This window comes from Phocoena sinus, chromosome 2, assembly GCF_008692025.1.
Source record: "Phocoena sinus isolate mPhoSin1 chromosome 2, mPhoSin1.pri, whole genome shotgun sequence".
In the NCBI taxonomy this organism is placed as follows: Eukaryota; Metazoa; Chordata; class Mammalia; order Artiodactyla; family Phocoenidae; genus Phocoena; species Phocoena sinus.
Window position 1 is genome coordinate 32,157,047 of NC_045764.1, and position 12,447 is coordinate 32,169,493.

The window sequence follows — 12,447 nt, forward strand, 5'->3', positions numbered from 1 at the left end:
CCTTCTGGAAGGCAGTTTGAGGGAGGGGATGGGTGTTCTTCTCTATCTTTATAAGAAGGAGTGAGATGGTGACCAGGTGGGGACAAGGCTACAGATGGCTAGGGGCCTGAGGGCAGCCCTGTGGCTTGAGATAGTCCAGGTCTACAGTCTAAAGCCTTGGTCTAAAGACCAAGCCGCTTAAAGGCAGGAAAACCCATGGTTCCTTTGTCAGGGCTCAGCTCCATCCCTTCAGGGCCAGACCAGGATAGCAGGGGGACAGTGAGATATCCTGGTCCCTGGTGACTCCCTCGCCACCCCCCACCCAGCGTCAAGGTGGGCAGGCTCCATAGAAATACCTAAGGTAGGGCGTGTTTGAGTGAAAGTGTGGCTTTTTCAGTTTGATTGATAAAGAAGAGATGTGTGGCTAGAAAAAGAGCTTAAAAGCCATTGCAAAAAACTTAAATATGGTTTGCATATTATGTAATTGTCATAAAAGGACGATGAACCTCTTAGATGCAATTATGGCTTTGTGGCTTCTCAAGGAGCAAGTCCTCATTTTGGGAAATATTTAGGAGTAAGGTGTCATGATGTTAACAACATACTTTCAAACAATTCAGGAAAAAATAGATACAGAAAGATATATGGAAAGAGAAATAAAGGGAAGCATGGCAAAAACTCAACAACTGGTGAATCTGCATAAAGGGTGTTCAATGCATTCCTCTTTCAGGGTGAAAACTTTCAAAGTAAAGTGTTGGGGAGAAAAGCAAGAGCTGTTTGACCCTCTGTGGTGCCCCCGAGTTTGAGGGTGTCCGGGACAGTCCAGGCGTGGTTCCACCCACACCCTGCCCTCCTGCCCCTTCTGCTACCACTGGTGGCTGTCTCCCATGGGTGGGGCATCACCTGAGCCCTTTCTAACACTGGGGTGTTTATCCTCTGATGGAGGAGGATGCGGACGCCAGGTGGTATAGGTGGTCCAGCTGGGTCTCCAAACCAGACCCCCCCTCCCCCTCTGCTGGCTGCATCACCCCTCTAGGAAGCCCCCTGGCTCCAGCTACACGCTTCTCCCCATGCTCCCCCTGCAGCAGGGTGGATCCGAGATACTCAGCGGGCCAGCTGCTCTGCTGACCAGGGCCCTCAGGAGGCCTGCTGTGTGAACCACCCACCAGCAGGACTGTCCCTCCATCCATCAGGCCTCCTCCTGGGGCTCTGTTCCCTGGAGACTCTGTGCACAGCAGGTGGAGAGAAGCAGCCACAGTGCCCACAGAAGGAAGGACCCAGAGGACGGCCAGGCAGCTCTGCTGTCCACATGTCCCACTGTCGTGCTTCCCCAGGCCTTATCCCTCCTGGCCTTCCCACAGGAAGCCCCGGCACACACGGCGAGAGGAAGGTGACAAGGGTCCACCTCTCCCTGTCCTGGGGTTTCTGGGATGCCATATCTCCATGGGCCCCCTAAGATCCCACTGGTCCAAGTGGAGTCAGAGGCATGCCCAGCTCCAAGGGAGGCTGGGAAGACCAGAGATTAAATTTTCTCCTGTCTCTCCTGCAAAGGCCCTGGGAGACACATCCAGGGTGCAGCAGGGCTCTGTGGGGGGCATTCTCAGCATTCCCTCTGGGAAGTGGCCTTGGGTACCATCTCAGAACTCACCCTCGGACTGCTGGAGCCTCTCTCCCGCTGGGGCCAGATTCCACAGTGACCACAGTTTGAAGTGGAGACGTATCTCACCTTGACACATAAAATTATAGTTTATCTTTAAAAGAAAATAACACCTCTTTTTCTCAAAAAGAGCTTCGGTTTCCCGGGAGGAGGGAAGGGAGATAGGGCTGTGGCTTTTCAGGCCTCCCCAATGTCCTTATGAACTGCTGTAGAATTAGACACCATCCCACTTCTGCATGGAAAGGCCTCTGGCACCCTCACTCCCTATGGCAGGTTTTATTTCCTAAAGAATGCCACAGAAATACATCCCATCCCATACACTCCTCTAGAACCTTGCTACTCGCCCATCAAGAGGTGTCCTCCCTGAAGCAGGGAACCCTGTGACTGCCCCAGTCCAGAGAGTACTGTGGAAGTAAGTACTGCCATGTGACTTCTGGGTGCCAGGTTTTTAAAATGCTGTGCCCAGGGCTTCCCTGGTGGTGCAGTGGTTGAGAGTCCGCCTGCCGATGCAGGGGACATGGGTTCGTGCCCCGGTCCGGGAAGATCCCACATGCCGTGGAGCAGCTGGGTCTGTGAGCCATGGCCGCTGAGCCTGCGCGTCCGGAGCCTGTGCTCCGCAACGGGAGAGGCCACAACAGTGAGAGGCCCGCGTACTGAAAAAAAAAAAAAAAAAAAAAATGCTGTGCCCTTCCATCTCCATCTCTTGGGACACTTGCTCTTGGAAGCCAGCCCACCAGACCCACTTTGGAGAGGGTCCATGGGCCCAGCCCCACGGCCCTGTCTGAGAGCCCAGTGGATAGCCAGGACCGACTTGCCAGCCCTGTGAGTGAACCATGTTGAGGCAGATTCTCCAGCCCCCATTAGGCCTTTAGATCAGTGGTCCCCAAACATTTTGGCGCCAGGGACTGGTTTCATGGGAGACAATTTTTTCATGGATGGCGGGCGGCGGGGATGGTTCTGGAGGTAATGCGAGTCATGGGGAGTCATAGGGAGAGGCAGATGAAGCTTCGTTCACTCACCTGCCTCTCACATCCTACTGTGAAGCCCGGTTCCTCACAGGCCGTGGACCTGTACTTGTCTGTGGCCCGGGGTTTGGGGACCCCTGCTTTAGATGACTGTAGTCCCAGCTGACGTCAGGACTATAATCTTGTGAGAAAGACCCCCAAGCCAGAATCCCCCCAGCTTAGCCACTTCCAAATCCATAGAAACTGTGAGTGATAGTAAATGTTTATTGCTATCTTGAGCCACTGAGTTGTGGGGCACTTTGTTACGCAGCAGTAGCAGAGTAAGACAGGATACAATGAACGATGATTGTCACAATGAGTAAACAGAGAACACTGATCTCTAGATGGAAAAGATGACAGAAAAGAACAAAGAAGGGATTCATTTCCTGGAGAGAATGGAGATTAATAACAATTAATTACTTTTTAAGCTTTTGAATATTTTTCAAATTAAATAATGTTACAGTAAGGACGCTATTGAAGCCATTTCCCTGGTGGCACAGTCAAGCTCCCAATGCAGGGGGCCTGGGTTCAATCCCTGGTCAGGGAACTAGATCCCACATGCACGCTGCAACTAAGGAGCCTGCCGGCGGCAACCAAGTAAATAAATAAATAAAATAAATATTTTTTTAAAAAAGGATGCTTTTGAAGCGTGGAATTTTAGAGAGTGTGTCAGAGGGGCTAGGCCTGGGACAGCCATAGTCCCAATCACCTTCCTGAAGACGAGGCTGCTGCAAAGACCCCAAACGGGTCATGTGCCAGATAGAGGTGTGCCATGGAGATGGGTCCACATAACAGCCTCCACCCAGCCTCTCAGAGGAGGATCTGAGGGTCTCGCCACTTGGGGTCTCTCTCTGAGCCGTGAGGGGAGTCTCAAGTCAGTCTCTAAGTCAAACAGAATAGGTCAAGTTCCTTGAAAATCCCTCAGTTCACACGTAGAGTCCAGACCTCAGACCCAAGCCCACCATCTTGGTCTTTCCCTCCCCAGGATCAAAAGACATCCCTTTTCTTTGAACCAGACTAGGTCAGTCATTTCTTGGTTTAACCCTAGATGTAATAGCCTAGAGCAACAACCATTGTTCTGTGGATCAGGAATTTTGACGGGGCCCAGAAGGGATGGTCTGTTTCTGCTCCACCGATACTTGGGCCTCAGCTGGGAGGTCTGGAGGTGGCAAGACCTGAGAAACAGCTGCAAGATGCTTCTTCACCCACAGGCCGGCTTCCAGATCAGGGTGGTTGGAAGTCTTACATGGAAGCTCAGGGCTCCAAGAGGGAGCCTGTGATGGGTGCACTGCAGGACAGCCTGGGGAGGCTGCCGCCTTTTAGGACCAGAGGTCACGCCACTCCCCTTGTGCGGGGCTCTATGGGTTGAAGCAGTCGCCGCCCATTGCCCAGAGTCAATGCGAGCGTTATCAAAAGGTTTGCAGCCATTTTTAAAAACTGCAACAATATTTTAAACTGCCTTGTGATATTGCAACAATTTCTGACTTGAAGAGTGAGCTCTCCTTTAGCTTGGCAGCCTCAGGGGATCCCCAGGTCCCTCCCATTTGCCACTGTGTCCCAGGCACGCTGAAACTGTAGGTAGAATTGTGTGCATCACTGGGATGGTTCAGATGAGCCTGGCTCCCTCCCTCTCCCCACCCAGGAGTCTGGGCTACAGTCTCTGAGTCAGGCCCTCCCAGCCTGGGAGTTACTGCTTCATAATGACACGTGGGTGGATAAAGGTCTTTAAGGGGAGACTTCAAGGACACGGCAGAATGTGTGGACCCATTCACTGAGGACCCATTTCCTGAGGGGCTACATACCCCGAGGCACTGAATGTCACGGAGCACCGTCCAGTGGCTAGTCCAGAGCCAGGGGCATCCTTGTCCCCTCGGAGAGGAGCCTTTGGAGGGCTTGCCTCCTGGTGACCCACCAGAGCCAATGCAAACCACTCAAAGGGCCTCCGTCAGCCGTTGGCAGTGGGAAGTATTTCTGGACTTTCAGGAAATGACTTCTGGTTAGAGATGGCAGCCTCTTGGCTGCTCTCAAGTTACCTGAAATGTGATTAAAACTAATTCATTTTCAACTTCTCCTTTCCTTTTCCTTGGGGGAAAACATTTCTTTTTTTTTTTTTTTCTCCCTGGAACATCAATAGCCCTGGTTGTGCAGTTCTCTGCTTTACATGCGAAAGAAGTTTCATACGAAAGACCAAATCCCAAGTCAGAAAGCTCCGGTTCAAAGAGCCTCGAGTAGAAAGAACCAACTCATACTACATTTGGAAAAAATTTTAAATCAACTAGTTGAACTGTAAAATCAGGTCTAATAGCTACTGACTCTCTCAATGTACCGTCCTACGTAGGAAGCCCAAGCCCAGAAAACCAAGTGAATGCACGAGGATGTGATCCGGAAGGTGACCACAGACCCCCGGTGCCCAAACTGAAGTACCCACCTGACTGGGCATGACCCAGCCCCACTTTCTAACTCCCTTCATCACTAACAAAAAGAATACTGCTTCCCTTGTGTCCTGTCAATCATCCTTCAGTTCTTCACTAAGTCCTACATGCAAACAGCCAAGAATTAGAGTCTTTATCCTACATCGTTCATGGCAAATCCACCCATTCCCATTAACGGGAATACTTATTAGACAGGATTCCCATGAGAGCCCAGAATGGACTAACCTGGCTCTTATTTAACGGATCTGATAAATCCCCACATTAATTAGCTAGCTTCCCAGAGGCTGGGGATGCAGGCACCATGGTGAGGCCAAAGAACCTGTCCTCTGCATCTTGCCAGGTATGGCCTTGGGGAATTCTCTCTGCCTGACTGAGGCTCGGTTTTCTCACCTGTAGAGTGGGAAGGAGTGGCCCCTTTCTTGTGCCTTTTCCACGTGTGTCAACGTGTCAGGGGAGCTATGAAGCATTACCTGAAGGTTGGGACTTATAGTCCTTGACTGGTGCTGGGAAAGAATCTCAGAGTCAACTCAAAAGGATAAAATGCAACATCTGGCCCAGAGCATCCACCAGGGAGGGGATTACGAGTTACGAGTGGCAGACTACTAGGGGTTTATTGTCGGGGCAGAGAAGGCGGTTCACAAAAGAACAGACAATTACCATTGAGACCAGAGACCCTCCCAGGTCATCGTGAAGTAGGGGGGGTCCCACGTCACTTGAGCTCAGGAGTGGGAGCCATCTGCTCCAGCAAGCCTGGAAGGGACTATCCATCATTTTAACATGCTTTCCTCATGCATTTGTTGCCGACCCTGTAAATATCTCTTCAGTCTTTCGATGGCTGGGTCTCAGAAGCATTTCTGGTTTTAATCTTTCCCCATGTAAACGTGCACCAGATGTGAAGCTGGCTTTCATCATTTGGGCCCTGATGAATTATTCTGCACTCCAGGACCACTGGGAGACAGGACGTGGAAAAGGTTTTCTGCTCCACCCCCATGTCATACAACAGAGAATGGCTTGTTCTCCTATTAGCATGGCAAGCCATCAGTGACTCCCTGGGAAGGAGGAAGGATGATGCCCAGAGCTGGCAACCCTGGCTGCCACCAGGAAGCCAGCCCCAGAGAAGAACACTATAGCACAAAGCACAGACCTCACTCCACATGCCACCAAGCCCTCTCCTCATATGCCTTCTTCTGTTGTTTTCCTTCCATCCCCTCCACTCCCTCCCACCTTTGTATTAGTGAAGGTAGGCTAAGCTGCAGTAACAGGTAGGCCCTGGATTATTATGGCTCAAACACAGTGACCATCTGCGAGCACCCTGAGCCAGATTTCCGGGTTCCAGCCTCCTCTATTTCGTGACTCTATCATCCCCTAGGGCTTTGTTTACATAAGCATCCAGCAGGCAGAAAGGAAACGAGAAGATGCAGGAGAGAGATCTACTCTCTTAAAAGCCCACAGCCCCTCTGCTCATAGTCCTGTCCTGGGGACCTAATTACCTGGTCACACCTAACTGCACAGGTGTGTGGGAAGTATGGTTGCTCACTGCTGTGGAAAGAGGCGATGGATTTTGTTGATGTCTTAGTCCGTTTGGGCTGCTGTAACAGAATACCATAGACTGGGCGGCTTATAAACAGCAAATATTTATTTCTCACAGTTCTGGAGGTTGGAAGTCCAAGATCAAGGTACCAAGCATGTTCGATGTCTGATGAGGACCTGGTTCATAGGTGGCTGTCTTCTCACTATGTCCCCACACGCAGAAGGGCTGAGGGAGCTCTGTGGGGGTCTTTTATAGGGACACTAATCCCATTCATGAGGGTCCCACCCTTATGACCTAATCACCTCACAAAGGCTCACCTCCTAATAGCATCATTGAGGGTTAGGTTTCAACATATGAATCTGGGGAGGACACAAACATTCCATTGAAAGTAGTTGGGAGGCTGGTAGTCTCTGACATGATCTTTCAATTTTAGTTTTTCCTTACATCAAAGTTCTACATGCAGATAGCTTAAAGCTGCAAGGTTAGGAAACACAGCCGTCCCTAATCCCTTCCCTTCCCTCCTTCCTCCTCCCCAGGGACAATCCTACTTGCCTCTTTTACCTGATCGTTTCTACAACTCAAACAGTATATGCATTTGTTTCCTTTCGCTGCATAATAAATTGCCACAAGCTTAGCCGGAAACACACATTTATGACCTGCGGTTCTGTAGGTCAGAAGTCTGGGCATGGTGCAGCTGGGTTTTCTGTCTCAGGCCAAAACCGAGGTATTGCCTGAGCCCATGTTCTCCTCTGGGGCCTGAGGCCCTGTTCCAAGCTCAGGTGGCTGTGGCAGGATTCTGTTCTTTGTGGTTGTAGGACTGAGGTCCTCTGTTCCTGACAGTCTGCTGTCAGCTGGAGGCCACTTCCAGCCCCCCATGTTCCTTGCCATGAGGCCCTTCTACCTTCAAAGCCAGCAACAGAGAATCTCCCGTGCCTCAAACCCCACTCCTGCTTCCAATCTCCCTGACCTCCCTGTCTCCGACCCTAGACCCAGATGAAAGGGCTCATGTGATTGGGTCAGGCCCACTCAGAGAACCTTCCCCATCTTAAGGTCAACTCATGTGGCTCTTAATTCACATCTGCAAAAGCCCTTCACAGAAACACCTGGGCTGGTGTTGGGCTGACTGGGAGGAGGTGTGGACACCAGGGGTGGGGAGGTGGGGGGCCACGGTGGAATTCTGCCATCACACACAATCACACTGCCGCCTCCCAAGGTTTTGGTCTGGGGTGATGTTGGTTGATCTCTGAGATGTAGGTGTGGACTTGGCTCCCTTTCCTCCCGCCGCCTCTGCCCACGTGGGCATCTCTGGGGGCCTTGTTCCTCCATTAGATCAATGTTCCTTGTTTACAGTGATCATTACGGAAATCCTGTCTGCAACTGAACCAAGTGGTCAGTGACAATGGACTTTCTTTTGTTCTCTCTGGAGCTCTTGATTATCTTCCGTTTGCTTAGTTTTCCATCTCCTTACCGTTAATCCATCCCCAAACTCTTTGCCAGTTTTCTCAATAGCCTCTCAGGTCACATCAGGTTTTGTGGAAACCATTAACGCTTTCAGCACAGCTCAGCTCCTTGCCTTCTGGGGACATTGTGGGTCTGCCCCTGGCTCCCTGTGAGCAGAATGGTCCATGTGACTAGCTAAGAGCACAAGTGATGTGCGTCATTTCTGGGCCAAGCATTTAATTGCCAGACCTTCCTTCTTCCCTCTGCTGTGGTGACTGTCAGTGTTCCAGAGAGGGATTGCTCTGTCCATCTGGGTGCTGGGGTGGGACTGATCATGCCACAGAGCAGAGTGCTCAGCCAACCCCCCAGCTACTAAGAACTAAACTTATGGTATTTGAAGCCACTGAGTTTTGGAACTATTTGTTACTGAAGCATAACTTAGCTGCTCCTGACTGATACAGAAAACGGTAACCAGGAGTGGGGCAAGGCTGCAATAGAAAAAAAGGCGTGTGACATTGGCATAAAGGCTGGTCCAGTGGGCGGTGAGGACACTGATTGTGGAGGCTGCAAGGATGGCCATCACATAGCCAGCGGTAGAACGTGGGGTACATTGTCACCTGGGATAACTTAGAAGTTTCGGAGACTAAAGAGACTTGAGCGTGTTCCTCTACCATCAAAGACCAAGAGGCTGAAAAGAAGCTGCAATTCAGTTGAGACAAATGTGTCTTGTGAGGCCCTTGAGAGTGGCCATTGACAATGAAGCAAGCTGGAATTGAACAGATTAGGTAAGACATTAACTAGAGTGTTGAGGAACTAGTAGGGCAAAATAAACCATGTACAAGCACTAATACAGTTTGTGGCTGGAACTTAAGATGACCCTTCATCTCTAACCTTCTACAGGCTGAAAACGGGCTGGGGAAACTGCTCAGCCTCCAAGGAGGGCATATTCCCATTGCCCCTCTCCCGCAACATGCAGCCAAGGAGGATGATGGTGGAGGAGGAACCCCGCAAGGTGGAGCAGGGCCCGTAGAACAATTGGGTGGCTGGGACTCCCAGGGAGCGAGACCGGGACTATTCACCCAGTCACTCCAGGATGAGGGGCAAAATCTGCCCAGCAGGGTCTCAGTATTGCTAATGGACACTGTCTGCTGGGATCTCCCCCTCCTCCCCTTTCTGAATTGGGCTGTTTGTTGTGTCATTCTGTCCCTCTCCATCACTGAATGTTGAGATTGTGTATTGGAGCTGGGAGTGGGGTGGAGCCGCCTACAGAGGTCCTCGATCGAGCAGGATGCTACCTCCCTTGGCCTCGAATCCCTGTTTTCCTTCTCATCTCCGATTTCCCTCTCTCTGGCCCCTAGGTCAGGATTTAAAAGTTTTCCCACCTGGGGAGAGGGACAATGTATCTTGTGTGAAAGAAAGCATGAGGGACACCTCTGGGTCCCTCTACCATGGCGACCAGCATGTTCTAGACAGAGGCTGCTCCATCAACCTGGGCGTCCCCAGGCAACTCACGATGGACGTGTAGCACGGCCAGAAAAAAAAACCTTTTTTTTTTTGCGGTACGCAGGCCTCTCACTGCTGTGGCCTCTCCCGTTGCGGAGCACAGGCTCCGGACACGCAGGCTCAGCAGCCATGGCTCTCAGGCCCAGCCACTCCACAGAATGTGGGATCTTCCCAGATCGGGGCACGAACCCATGTCCCCTGCATCGGCAGGCGGGTTCTCAACCACTGCGCCACCAGGGAAGCCCAGAAAAAAACTTTGAGATTTGCAGGTGGTTTGTACTTTGGGCCCAGCTTCTCCTGATGGATACAGGGATCCTGTCTATTTCACCTCCTGAAGAAGTGTCCATGGAGCATTTGACCTGCTCCAGCCTGGCCTGGTGGCCCTCTGCACCCCTCCCCTCACTTCTGCATTGAATGCCTCCTTCCTGGATCACATGCCTCCCTCTTTCTCCGTTGGCTTCTTTATTTTGGTGAAGAATTATCTCTGGTAGCATCCTACCATGAGAAAGAACCCATGGGTAAAATTTTTGAGATCTCATTCATCTCAAAGTACTTGGTTTATATTTTCACTGGGTAAAGACTGGAGAATAATTCTCCTTTAGATTCTCAAGGCTTTGCCTCTCGCCTTCTGGCTCCTGACCGTCTCTATGTGACCTACTTCTAATGTCAGGACACTTTGGTCCCCGTTATTCTGAACTTCAACAGTGATGTGCCTTGGGGTAGAACTATTTTTTCCCGTTGAGCTCCCTGTGGGCCCTTTCAGTGCATGCCCCTGAGTTTTAGAGATTTTTTTAAGGATGAATTAAATGATGATTCCCCCCACTTCCACCCCCTGCCACCTGTGTTTCTCTGATCACTCTTTTGGGGTTCCTATTATTTGATCGATGGACTTTCTGGATGGTCCCCCTTTATTTTTTTCTCTCCTACTTCCCATTTTTGGGGTTCCTTTTGTTCTTCTTTCATAGAGATTTCCTCAACTTTATCTTCCAATCCCTCTCTGGAGGTTTTCTTTTTTTCATTTCTGCTACTTTAAATTTCCAAGAACACTTTTTGTTTGTTCTCCGAATGTTTCTCTATATATGGCCTCGCTTCATGGGTTGCCATATTTTCTCTGATGACATTATTGATGACGACGTTGCCATGTACTTCTCTCTGCATAGTCTCTGTTTCCTCCAAGTTGCTTTAAAAAAATCCATTGGGGCTTTAGGTTTCATGACACAGGCTTTCCTGAGATGCTGGGTCAGCTTCGGCTGCCTGTGAAACCCCGATTAGAAGCTCTGCACACGTTGGGGCTCATTACTTGCGCCCTTCCCTCTAGGGTGGTCTGGCTGCTCCCTTGGGCAACCACAGGTGTCAGAAAGTTTAGGTGTTCCCCTCAGCCTGGTCTAATGCCCCAGGAAAGACCCTTTCAGCCTCCTGGCTGCGGGCATTCTGAAAACCCAGAAGAGGGGATGGGGCATGTTCTCAGCATCTAACACCTATAGGTTCATTTAACCCCTCTGTTCCTATTACGGCACCTCTGCCCTTAATTGTGAATGGTATCTCTCAGCCCAAGATGTGTCCTTTTACCTTCTTTAGATGACAGACGTCCAGTCTTTTATCAGGATGGGGAAGGCAGCACAGATCTGGTGAGAGGATCTGGGCGCTTCTTAAGCAGACTTTATGCCAGCTATTATCTTAGCCTCCATTCACACCCGCATCCAGAGGTGCCTAGTGCCATCCATTGGTGAACCTTCGGGGGACTCCAGAGTTTGTTCTTGGCTTTCCTTCCTGGCTACCATTTCAAGATTTCGTTTTCTCAGGCCTGCTGAGTATTTTAGCTTCAACAACCGTGTTGCAGTTACTTCTTCCCTTGCTTGCCCCATTCTTGCCAATTTCTGCCTTAGAGCAAGCAAACTTACTGCTGTGTCAGGAGGCTCCAAAAGTCAGAGTCAACACATACTGTCAATCCACCACCTCCAGCGGAAACCTCAGCCCCCTTTCCAGTCCAGCCTCTTCACTCCAGACACATCCCCATCCACTTTCTCTGGGCTGATCCTCCCTACCCTGCTTTTGTTTATCCTGTTCCTTCCATCTGACACTAGATCCCCACCCACCTCATACATACAGAAGCCACCTCTGTCAAAATCCTCTTAAGCAAGGAAAACACGGGCCTGTGGCTATGGTGAGATTTTCCTCTGGGGAAGACAACTATATGTATCTGGAAGATACTCCCATGTGGGATTGGGGTAGTCTGCTGGGCCCTGGGGCCTCCTTCCATAAACAATCATTTATTTATTTTATTTTGTAAAACATTTATTCATTTATTTGGTCGCACCGGGTCTTAGTTGCAGCAGGCGGGCTCCTTAGTTGCGGCATGCATGTGGGCTCTAGCTCCTTGACCAGATATGGAACCTGGGCCCCCTGCATTGGAAGCGTGGAGTCTTAACCACTGGACCACCAGGGAAGTCCCCATGAACAATCATTAAAGGCCTGAGAAATAAACCAAGGGGCTGAGTTTTGCCTCCAGAATGCCATGGGGGCACAGCCAAAATCCTCAGGGAGGCTGCGTCCATGCGGAGGCCTATGGGCTGTTTCGGGCTGTGGATGGGGGTGGGGTATGTGTCAGTGCAGATGACCCTTGACCCAGGCCTGCCTCCCCTCACCCAGGGCAGGTGTCTTGTCAACGGCCAAAGCCTCATGTCTAGAAGGGTGCCTACTCCTAGGTGTGTGCAGGCTGGGGTGTCCTGAGGGATCATGGAGAAAGTGGGGAGATGTGGTACCTCGAAGACTTGGGCAGAATACTGCTGGCTGGAGAGGGATGGGGAGGGGATGGGTGGCTGGTAAGTCAACGTAGGGCCAGCTCCATCCTTAATGAAGTGACTGATTGTGACATGTGGTGAGACTGCAGGAACATTCTGAATC